The sequence below is a fragment of the Gracilinanus agilis genome, chromosome X (assembly GCF_016433145.1).
Source record: "Gracilinanus agilis isolate LMUSP501 chromosome X, AgileGrace, whole genome shotgun sequence".
Lineage (NCBI taxonomy): Eukaryota > Metazoa > Chordata > Mammalia > Didelphimorphia > Didelphidae > Gracilinanus > Gracilinanus agilis.
The window spans coordinates 78,228,015-78,240,494 of NC_058136.1; the positions used below are offsets into that span (position 1 = coordinate 78,228,015).

Consider the following 12,480-nt stretch of genomic DNA (forward strand, 5'->3'; position numbering starts at 1 on the left):
GTTCCAGGGCAGGAGGGGCAGGGGAAAGAATATGTTTGTCAGGGGAATGAGGCTTGGGCAGGGGTAGGAGGGGTAGAGGAATGGGGGAAGGATGAGTTGGGTAGGTGGGAAAGGGCCTGGGTTAGAGGTGAGGGCAGGGGGAGGGATAGGCTGGAGAGGAGGGAAAGGGGCTGGGGCAGAGGAGAAAGTATAGGAGGTAGTGGGGAGGGAGGATGGGGTGGGTTGAGTAGGAGGAACAAGATTGTGTAGGGTAGGATGCAACAGAGATTGAATTGGCTCCAATAATGAGGAAGTATAGAGAGATTTATTCTGGAGGATTTTTGAGTTTCTTCCAATTTTTTTATAGAACTTTATATCTCCCACAAAGTATTCTCCATACTTTCATTTTGAGCTCTGAGTATAAAGAAACAATTGCCTTGTTTCTTCTTAAGGTAGAATATGTGGAGTATCAAATATATTTCACTGGTTATATTGATACACTGTGAAATGTTCTCTGCACATATGAACCATTTCAAACCCAGAAAATACAACATGTTTCCAGCTCAGGTTATGTTAGTAAAATCCATGTTAACTGGTATTGTTATAAAGAAGTAGATAATCTTTGGATATGAGGAGGAATAAAATGATATAAAGTAAAGGTGATAAGGTGATTGGAGGAGGAATGAAGGGGATAGCAGAGTGTAGGGAAGGGATGAATGAGGTGGTGTATATAGGAAGGTAAGGGAATGGAAGGGAGTATACAGGAGGGCATTTCAAACAGGCTTATTCACTGAGGCTAGAGACAGAGGGTATTGGGAGGAAATAGTCTGGACCCTTCAAGGCAAGGGAAAGTATCTAAATGATACAAAAGGAATTGGGCCAGTCAGAAAATTTTAGATCAAGGCTGGGGTTTCTCTTGTTAATTTCTAAAGTCTCTTGAGGGAGGAGTCAAAGGCTGCCAGTGAAACTGATGTCTTCAGGAAGTCTCTGCTAGGTACTTCCTGCCCAAGATGGATGCCTAGGTTTCCCTCAAGAAATAAAAGAAAGTAATTCTTCTCTCTTCAGCCTTTGCCTTAATCTTCAATACAATCATTCACCAGAGGCTTTGTATAGGTAACAAAGGGGATTTATTAATGTCAGGGATAATCAGAGGGAAAGAGGTTTAGGTTTTTATAACTGCTGCTAGGGAGAAGGCTGGTGCTGGGCGATGGGTCACAGGAGAGTGTTAGACTGAGAGAGGCCTGCTCTCCCAGTCAGGAAGGTTTGACTGTCTTTGAAGTAAAGTATTTATCAGATCACTAAATTAGGAGTGGCTTGTTTTAGGATGCCCTACTTGCCTACAGAAACTAAACCCACAATGTCCAACCACCAAGCCCACCCTTTCTCCCAGGGCCCAAAGGGAAATTCAGGGGAAATAGCAGGGATGTAGATGGAGAGATCAGGGAGAGGTCCAGAGAAATCAGATTAAGTCCAAATGCCCCAAAAGACAAAAGCACCAGCCAAAGCAGAAGCCAAAAGGCAAAAGCCCTTCAGTTGGAGTTTCAGCACTATTTATAATCTCAGGCTCCAACTGTCTTTCTATGAACATTCTAAATCCTCTAACTGCCAGGGTTGTACAGTTGAATTTGCAAAAGCAAAAGCTTTTGCTGCAAACCCTGCATTACAGTATTAATTTACTTATTAGATTCATTGTATTTTTTAACCTTTTTACCAGTAGATGTCGATATTGGCTAGGGGTTAGGGTCAGAGTGTGGTCTTTCCAAGGATTTTTTTCAAGGACTTTATAGCAGAATGCAGGCACATCCTTAATCAACTAGCCTTAGGCTAAAAGGATTAAAGAGGGACTCTAAGTGATTTTGAAAAACAAACATTTGAACTTACCTTCACAGTTGAAAATCGTAGAAACAGAAAAAGGCTGACTTGAGATAGTAAAGGAAAATGTAAGAAAAGTGAGGGAAATTTGAGGGTACTTGTCACAATCTTCATGGCCTTCCAGAAATGGAAAGGTGAAAATTATTTTATTAAATTATGTGGTCTCCAATATTTATTACATCTGAGTCAAATTTATTTACAAAATAGAGAGGAAACAATAAAGTAGAGAAGCACCTTGCTAGCTGCTCACCTAGTACTAAGTAGGGTGTTCAATCTTTTGTTGATTCAATTCAAAAGTAGACAAAGGAGAGTTAATCCTCTCTTCACAATCTAAGTAGGGGTACTTAAATTAGTGTTAACTCAAAATAGACAAAGGGAGTAAAGGATTACCTTTCACAAGTGTAAACTCAGAGAGAACAAAGAATTCCCTTTTACACTAGGTATATAATCAAGAATCACCTATCCTTCAAACTGACTATATTCTTTCATGGGGAAAAGTGATCATTTAATAAAATAGGAGATTTCCAAGCATTCCAGAAGAAAAGATCAGATTTAAATATAACTTTGGTGATCAAATACAAGATGCAACAGAATGACAAAAAAGTAAATAAGAAAGAGAAAACCTAAGGGATTCAATAAAATCTAACTGTTTATATTACAAAGATATTTGCAACCTTATTTTTTATCATTAGCAGATCAGTTAGAAGGAATATGCGAATTGTGGTCAAAGTCCTGAGTTTCACAAAGTTGTTGTGGCAAGGCGCTCCATCCTGGTTTGAGTCCTTGCCCTAAGAACCCACTGACCACTGGAATCTCAGCACAGTAGGTGGGGGAAGAGCCCTTGGATCTTCCTTCTTTCTTTTCCTTAAATCCAAGAATTAAAACTTCCTGTATACCTTTTAAGTTGAATAGAGCAAAAGGGTCACTGAGCTCTGTCTTCTTGTTGGATTTTGTTTTCTGTCCCCCATGAAGCACTTTGTTTTTGATTGGTGTGGAAGGGTTTTCAGAGGAATCGACTTTTGCTGCTTCTAGGTTGTCATCTTGACTCCACCCCTTCTAGTGTTTTTTTAATTCATTTTAATTTATTTTTTTTATTTAATCATTTTTATTTTTTAGAAAACCTTCTAGTGTTTTTAATAGGGATGGGTGTTGTATTTTGTCAAAGGCATTTTTTGCATCTATTGAGATGATTATGTGATTTTTGTTAGTTTGGTTATTGACATGGTCAATTATGTGGATGGTTTTCCTAATGCAAACCGGCCCTGCATTCCTGGTATTAATCTCACCTGGTCATAGTGAATAATCATCGTGATTACTTGCTGTAGTTTTTTTGCTAGTATTTTATTTAAGATTTTTGCATCTATGTTCATTAAGAAGATTTGTCTGTAGTTTTCTTCCTCTGTTTTTTGTCTGCCTGGCTTAGAAATCAGTACCATATTTGTATCATAAAAAGAATTTGATAAGACTCCTTTACTTAATTTTTCAAATAGTTCGTGTACTATTGGGATAAGTTGCTCTTTAAATGTTTGATAGAATTCACTTGTGAATCCATCTGGCTCTGGGGATTTTTTCTTTAGGATTTCATCCATAACTTGTTAATTTTCTCTTTTGGTGATGGGATTACTTAAGTATTCTATTTCCCCTTTTGTTAATCTAAGGATTTTATATTTTTGTAAATATTCACCCATTTCACCTAGATTGTCACATTTATTGCCATATAATTGGGCAAAGTAGCTCTTAATAATTGTCTTAATTTCATCATTAGAGTTGAGATTGCCTTTTTCATTTTTTATAGTCTTAATATGATTCTTTTTTATTTTTTATTAGATTTACCAGTATTTCATCTATTTTATTTGTTTTTTCAAAGTACCAGCTCCTACTCTTATTTACTAGTTTACTAGCTCCTTTACTTTCAATTTTATTAATTTATCCTTTGATGTTTAGAATTTCCAATTTAGTTTTGATCTGGGGATTTTTAATTTATTCTCTTTCTAGCTTTTTAAGGTGCAAGCTCAATTCATTGATCTCCTCCCTCTCTATTTTGTTGATATAGGGACTCACAGATATAAATTTCCCCCTGAATACTGTTTTGGCTATATCCCAAAGATTTTTTATATGACATCTCCTCATAGTCATTCTCTTCATTGAAATCAGTAGTTGTTTCTATGTTTTGTTTTTTGACTCTCTAATTTTTGAAGAATTATATTATTAAGTTTCCAATTAATTTTAATTTTGCCTCTTATTAATTATATTTTTCATTGGATTATGATCTGAAAAAGTGGAAGTTATTATTTCTGCTTTTCTGTATTTGTTTGCAATGTTTTTATGCCGTAGTACTGTTATGAGGAGGAGTATAGATGACAGCTTGATCAAATCTTGGACTTCATGGACATTTCATAATGGAATGAAGCCGGGGTTTGAAAGGAGTGGGTTGTTTGGCCAAGCTGAAGGGAAGGAGGTTTTTTGGCTGTGTGGTCCAGCTTTTGCCAAATATCTAAGGAGCTGACAGTATGGGATATCACTGAGAAGAAGATACTTCAAGCAACTATCGTGGCCTAGGTTGAGGAAAGGTCTTGGTTACCTGTTGAGGGACAGCATATTTATCTACCTTACTCCCTAGAGTTGTTTTTGGATTGACAGCCTGTATATTGGACTTGTTCCTGGTTCCTGTGACATCTATGATCATCTTGGAGCACTACTGAACCAGTGCAGTGAGAAGCCCTCTCCAGCCCCTCCTATTTTGGTTAGAGGTTTAGCTTTGTTTAGAACTTAGTTTAGTTAAATCATTAGAGCTATTCCATAGTATAGAAAACCCCTCTCTTCCACTTCCCTCATTTAGTACCAATAAACCCAGTTTGTTTGTACTTCCTGTCTCCTCTAAGGCATAAAAAACCCACATCTTGAAGTTATCCACTTCACTGGCTTTCCCTGGTTGATAGATTGTCAGTTACTTGACCAACTGTCATTCCCAAACCTCACATCCCCATTTGGTTTCCCTTTGTTTACCTGTCAGTCCTTCCCTTGTGAGGTGTGGGAGTGTCCCCATTTTGTCTGGCATCAAGTTATTCCCCTATTTCCAGTATTTTCTTTTTCAGTTCATGGTTGATCTTTCTATATGTATCATGCACTGCTGAAAAGAAGGTATATACTTTTTTTGTCCCTGTTCAGTTTTCTCCAGATATCTATTAGTTCTAATTTTTCTAACAGTTCATTCACTTCCCTTACTTCTTTCTCATTTAGTTTTTGGCTTGATTTATGTAGTTCTGATAGGGGAAGTTTGAAGTTCCCAACTAGTATGGTTTTTACTATAGTTTTCCTCCTTAAGTCATTTGGTACATAAATGTATATTATTTATATTAATTCATTGTTTATAGTACCTTTTAGCAAAATGTAATTTCCTTCCATATCTCTTTAATCAGATCAATTTCTACTTTAGATTTTTCTGGCATCATGATTGCTGCTCCTGCTTTTTTTGCTTTAGATAATGCATAATAAATTCTGTTCCAGCCTTTTACCTTGAATCTGTGTGTTACCCTGCTCAAATGTGTTTCTTGTAAACAATACATTTTAGGATTTTATTTTTAAATCCACTGTTATCTGCTTTTGTTTTATGGGTGAGTTCATCCCATTCACATTCAGAGTTATGATTACTAACTGTGTATTGCCCTCCATCTTATTTTCCTCTTTGGATCCTGCTCTATTCCCTTTCACTCTCTTCCTCCTGTTATAAGGAAGAGGATTTTAGCATGTCAGGATTACAAGGGAGAGTGGGAGGAGGATAAATATTCTGGAATGTCTACAGGATTATCCTCCTACAGGTATTAACCCCTTGAACCCTCTTGGAGTCCCACTTTTAAATACATCAATTCTCTTAGCGTCAGGAGTCTCAATTACATGAGCTCACCATAGCCTAGTAGAAGGAAATCGCAAACAAATAATTCAAGCATTACTAATCACCATCCTTCTAGGACTTTACTTCACAATCCTTCAAGCCATAGAATATCATGAAACATCCTTTACAATTTCTGATGGGGTCTATGTCTCAACCTTTTTCATAGCTACAGGATTTCATGGCCTTCACGTAATCATTGGTTCTACATTCCTTATTGTTTGCCTTCTTCATCAACTTTTCTTCCACTTCACTTCAACACATCATTTTGGCTTTGAAGCAGCCACCTGATACTGACACTTAAGTAAGTGGGTTCATACAGTTACCTGGAGAGTTGAGCTGTCTTTCTCTGGTTTGGCCTGGAGAAGACTGGCTACTTTCCTTGGTGTCTGTACTACTTTAATCTCCCATCCTACCTGATTAACTGCTATTTGCTTCAATCTACTGAGTTCCTGGTGTGATCCTGAGTCTTTTAGACCAGCTGTCTGTAAGATCAGGTCTGGGGTCCTTGTGCACACAAGTTCTGTTCCCTGGACCCAGATACCTGCCATAGACCAATTCTCTTTTACCATCAAAAGGGGGAGTTTAGCTTAATGCAGCCTTATCTAGAGTAGGACTGGGGATCTCTTAGGTCAGAGAGGCTAGGCTCAATGTAGGAAATTACTTTGAAGACTTACCACGAGGGAACAACTTGGGGAGGTTTAGGTAGTTGATATTAGTTTAGGGTTATCCAAATTCCTTCCCCACCTTTACTTATTGTAATAAATCCAACAACTATCCCTGTTATTGAGTGGTCTCTGTGTGTTACCTCAGCAAAGGCTCTGCCTGACTGCTTCTTGTTAGTCTATCAACCCACAGTCACCCTGTTAACATTGGTTTTGTACACCTTCACAAACCTATTAAATCTTCTGATACTGGCCTATATTAACCATCTAATCCTATCCCTTAAAATCACCCTCTTACACTCCTCACCAGTGTTTTTATTTTTTTATCACATCCTCCACTTCCCCTCCCTCCAATGACCTCCCCCTTACCTTATCTTATTCACCTTCCACTTCTCTGTAGGGTAAGACAGAATTCTATACCCCATTGAGTATACTTGTTTTTCCTCTCTGAGCCAGTTATGATGAGAGTAATATTTAAGCACAACCTGTCACCATCCTTATCCTTCCCTCTTCATAATGATTTTTCAAGCCTCTCTATGTTATATAATTTACCACATTCTATCTCTCCCTCCCCTTTCCTCTCAGAGAAATTCTCTTTTTCACCCTTTAATATTTTTTAAGTATCATATGGGCAGTTTTCTTTGATAATTTCTTTTATTATGATGTCCAAACTTTTTTTTATCATGGCTTTCAGGTAGCCCAATAATTCCCAAATTGTCTCTCTTGGATCTATTTTCCAGGTCAGGTGTTAAGACATTTCATGTTTTGTTGTTGTTTTTTTGTTTGTTTTATTCTTTTTTATTCTCATGAAATAATTTGTTTCTAGGTGCTCAATTCGAATTTTTAAGGCCTGATTTTCCTCCATTAGCTTTTGGGTCTCCTTTTTCATTTCTTCTTGCATTGCTTTCATATATCTTCCCCACTTTCCTGTGTCTCTTAATTGGTTTTTGAAGTCCTTTTCAAGCTCTTCCAGAATCTGTGTCCAATCTGTGTTTTTCTTTTAGATTTTGCATGTGTTTTCTTTGCTTTTACTGTCCCCTTCTTTGTTTATATCTTACTCTTTATCTCCATAAAAATTCTTTAGAATTAGATGCTTTTTTATTCTTTGTTCATTTTCCCTACTTTTTTTATAGTAAGGCTCTGTTTTCTGGGAGTTTAGAGTACCGTCTTAAACTTCATTCCTTCCTTGATTCCCTTAGCTTTTTCCCCGGTTTTCTGCCAGTTTCAGTTTTTCAGATATGGTATGATGACCTGAGGACTGAGAGCTCTGAGAATCACCTCCCACTGCTGGGGCATAAGTTTTTTATCTTACTCTGAGCTTGGTCAAATTCCAGCCTCAGGCTTAGGTGTTTTTTTGGTCTCACTGTCTACTTGATCTAATGGGGTACATGGTTAATGGCCCTGTCTTGGAATTATGCCCTGAACTTTCCACAGATATGAACCCACTTTTAGTCTACCAACTACTCCAAACTTGGATCTATATCCTTACCCAAAACCCAGACTGGGACTCCTGGGTTCTCTCTGGACCCACACAGATCAGCCCACTTCCACACAGACTGCCCTGGGCTGGGATTCCAGACTTCCACACATTTAGAATTTCTACCTCTATTTGCCCAGGTAGGGTCTCAGGATCTGGTTGATGGTTTGTGCTTAAATTCTGAACCTGGCACAACAGATGTAGAGTGGGGGTGTGTTACTTGCTCTTGGCTTGCTTTTCAGTCTTTGCTATAATCTCCTGCAGACTGTGTTCCCTTCTCACCCCAGTGCCCCAGATGTTCTCTGCCTACCTTTTGTTTTTTCCTTTTCTTGAAAGTTGTTTCACTCTGTCTTCCTTTTTGGTTCTTTCTCTCCTGTATTTGTTTTGTAGCATTATTTTAATATTGGTTGGAGAGGATTCTCATGGAAACTCTGAGCTTCTCTGCTTTACTTCACCATCTTGGCTCTACTCTGGAACTGAGATAATATGTTTGTGGCCATTTGGTAGACATACTTTTTTCCTAGAATATTAGGGTGGGAGCACTACCAGGTGCATTTGTGAATACTAGAGTATATAAATTGTTTCCATGATAGGATACTACAGACCCTTTTCACTGTCATTCTGAAGAAGTGAAGATTTTTATAGCCATTGATATCTGTCATAAACCAAGTTATTATGGAAATTCTTTCCAAACCTTCATTTCTTCAAAAGGCAAAGCTGAGATTAAGGAATTCTCACCCACAGGAAATAGTATCATGAAGAAAAGGAATTTAAAAATTCAATTCTAACCCACAAATGTCACTTGAATGTTTACTGGGTGAAACTGATTTGTGGGGAGATCATGTTTCTTTGAAAATTGAAAGAGAGATTGATTGCTTACACTTTTTAGAATTTCTAGGGACCTATAATAAGTTGAATAACCTCCTGAGATAAGAACCTGTCTGCATTATGTCTTCTGTGATTGGACTCATAGTGTAAAAGGTCCTTTGATTTTTGATAACTTAGCCTGAATTGATTTTTACCCTGAAATATTTCATTGGGCATTGCTATTCTTCTCTTCTCAGTGACTAAGTTGTCATAAAAATAAAATCCAATTAAAATGAATCAGAATTTAACCCGGATCTATATGAAAAATATTCACAATCCTGCTCTCCATGAACCATTTTCTGCCCTAAACTTTATTGAATGCTTCTCTATTTTTCCTGGCCAAATGAGGTGTTACACTTTATGTCTGTTCTCCCATGTCCATGAACTAATATTACAGTTCGGAGCATTCTAAACCATATCTTTATTGGACTTTACCATGTTAGACATTTCCCTCATGTTCTAAGAAGACAGCTGAGCCAGATGAAAACTGAGATCTATGCTGTGAACAAGGAAAATACAATTTCATTTAAAATAGTAATTCAGACTGGTGTCCCCATTGAACGCACATTCTACACTCATAATGTTGTTAGAGAAGATATGAATGCAGGGTAATATATAATAGTAGTGGAGTCCACTTTTTGCAAGCTTTACCCTACAATGTACATGGTCTCTGCATTAACTATTTTTGTGCCCTACTTATTACTAGTAGTATTGGTTTTTATTCATTTACTTTTTGTTTACCTTAAAATTCTCGAGTCTTTCTCATTCCCTCCTCTTCCCTCAGTAGAGAATACATTTCATAGAATGGTTATATTTGGAAGGACTCTTAAAACAGAATATAGAATGACTGAATAGAGAAGGAATTTGGAATACTGAGTTTAAAATACTTATAGAGGAACGGGGCCTTCAAACTGAGAATATAGGAAGTCAGCACATGAACAAATATTTCAATATTAACTTTGGAATGTTTAGTAATGGATGATGACTTAAAACATAGATTCCAGAATGTCAGAACAAGAATGAATTTTAGATTGTTTTTCTTAAAATGTCTGCCAATGGAAGAACTCTTAAAATACAGAATATTGTATGTCCAAGCAGGAAAGATCTTAAGAATGTAGAATTTCAGAACTCTAGAATATTTAATATAGAATTTAGAGTTTAAAATGCCTAGTAATGGAAGGATCTTTTTAAAATAGCATATTGAAAAATTGGGATTTGAAGGGAATTTGGAATTTTTTATCTAATGCTTAATTTTGGTGGAGTGCAAAAACAAAGAATAGGAAAGATCATTGGAAGATTGAGTCAAGAATGCTTAGCAATGAAAAGGGACCTCAAACTGAGATTTTAGGATGTAAGAACTTGAAAGAAGATTAGAATATTGATCATAGAATACTTTGGAATGGATGGAGTCTTAAAACAGAGACTATAAAGTATCAGAACAAAAAAGAAGTTTAGGACATTATTAACATTAGGACATTATAACATTATAACATTAGGACATGTCATAGAACTATGACATTAGGACATAAGAATGCTTAGCAATGCAATGATTGGCAACATATGGAATAAAGAATGTCAGAGCCAGAAAGAATTTTAGAAAATTGAGTTTCCAATGTCTAGCAATGGAAGGATCCTATGAAAATACAATATTGAATGTTAGCATTTGAAAGGACTTCTGAATATTTTTAAAGAGTGTTTAGCATTTGATGGAGTAGTCAAAAATAATATAATATTGAATGTCTGAATTCGAAAGCACTTTAGAATATATTTATAGAATTGTTAGTTTTGCAAGATATTTAATCACATAATATGTAAAGGGAGAATAGGAAAAGACTTTGGAATATTGAGTTTAAATGTTTAGCAATGGAAAGAACTTTCAAATTGAGAATATAGAATGTCAGAAATGGAATGAATATTAGTATATTTACTATGTAATTTTTAGGAATGGATGGAATCTTAATATGGGCCTTCCTTAGACTATCCAACCAAGAAAGTACTTCAGAATATTGTTCTCAGAGTGTTTAGCAATGAGAATACTCTTCAAATATAAAATGTAGAACATCTAAGCTGGAATGTCTAGAATTGAGTATAGAATACCTACCAATGTAAAAATCTGACAAATATTAAAATATAGAATCTCAAAATTGGAAAATAAGTAATTTTAAAAAAATGATTGGTTTGGTTAGGACTTTTAAAACATGGAATAAACCCTGTGAGAATAAGAAATAATTTTGAAATATTGAATCTAGAATGCTTAGTCATGGAATAGGCCTTCCATGTAAGAATAAAGAATGTCACAATGATAAAGAACTTTAGAATATTCTTCTTAGAATGTTTAGCAGAAGAAAGATTCTTCAAATAGAGAATATAGAATGTCAGAGGTAGAAATAATTTTAGAACATTGAATATAGAATACCTTTCATTGGTAGGGTCCTAACAACATTGGATATAGAATTTTAGGACTTGAAAGAACTTTAGAATATAGTTTACACAATAAATTTTATTGGACAGTCATAAAACAGCATATGGTAGGTCGAAATTGGAAAGATTTTGAGAATATTTTTCATGGAAACCTTAGTTTGCAAAGGAATCTTAGAATGTAGAATATAGAATGTCAGAAAGAATATTAAAATATTGTATATACAGTGATTACTGGATCAAGTTTATATACTTAGAATAAAGAATATCAGAAGAGAAAAGAACTTCCCCACTCACCCTTCCATTACCCAAGAGCTGGCTAGCATGTTGGCCTCTTAGCAGTCAGCTCAGTTGATCCTTCCTTCTTCCTCTGTGGTCACACAGTCAATTGATAAGCTTTTCTCTGAAGCCTTTATTCAGCTTGGTAGAACCTGTCAAAGCCTATGCCTGGGTCATGATTACCAAGAACCCCTCATTTCTCCCTTCCCCTCCCATGATGAGTTTTTGGCAGACTAAGCTATGACATGCTTCCCATGGACTCAGTGACTATTTCTCTGCTAAGGAATTTCCCATCTACTTATGGAGCCTTCTCTTCTTTACTGACCACCAGTCTTGCATTTCCAACTGCTCATTGGGCATGTCCTTGTTACCCTGGCTTTGAGGCCTAGCTTTGTTGGTCAGAGGTTATATATACTTTACAGAGATCTCTCCCCATGTTGGCACCTGCCCCCTTTTCTGAAATCTGATTCTGGAAGCCCTCTCTGAGCCATGTAGCATCAGTAATGGGTACCTCCATGCCTCTCAGAGCAGGAGTGAGAAAGCAGGCCAGTGTAGTAGCAGATGGAGGCCTGGCCCCTGGCCTTTCCTGTGAAACTCCTGGGCCTGGCAAGTCTCAGCGATGTGCCAGGAGGTAGACTGGCCTAGGACATTGTGCAGCTTGTGGCAGTGCTTTAGGAAGGGGCTGGCTGAAAACAGGCCCGTTGTCTAAGGGGGAGGGGGAGGTACTGGAGCATGGTCTCTGTTAAGAATACAGGTCCTTAGCTGTCTGTCACACAGTCGAGAGTGACCATAACCCTGGGGATGTCAAAGCTGACATGAGGCTTCTCCATCTGGCAACCATTTTGGTTATCTGTTTGTCTTCTTGTTTCTGCCTTGCCCTCTGATTTCTTCTCCTGGATCTCCTCTTAACTGTCTAACATTCCCTTGCATGAGGGAAGATTTGTCCAAAAGAAGGAAAGACTTGTTGTTCTTAATGAATTCTATTAGCTTCTCCACATGTAATGAAGACCTCAAAGTCACAGCCCTGGCCAGGG

The 12,480-nt window shown here is 37.0% G+C and overlaps 1 pseudogene; it reads right to left on the reverse strand.

Annotated features, from left to right (window-relative positions):
• Window positions 1-6,291, reverse strand: part of LOC123253797 — a 73,538-nt pseudogene extending 67,247 nt beyond the window's left edge.
• Between the last annotated feature and the right edge of the window lie 6,189 nt (window positions 6,292-12,480).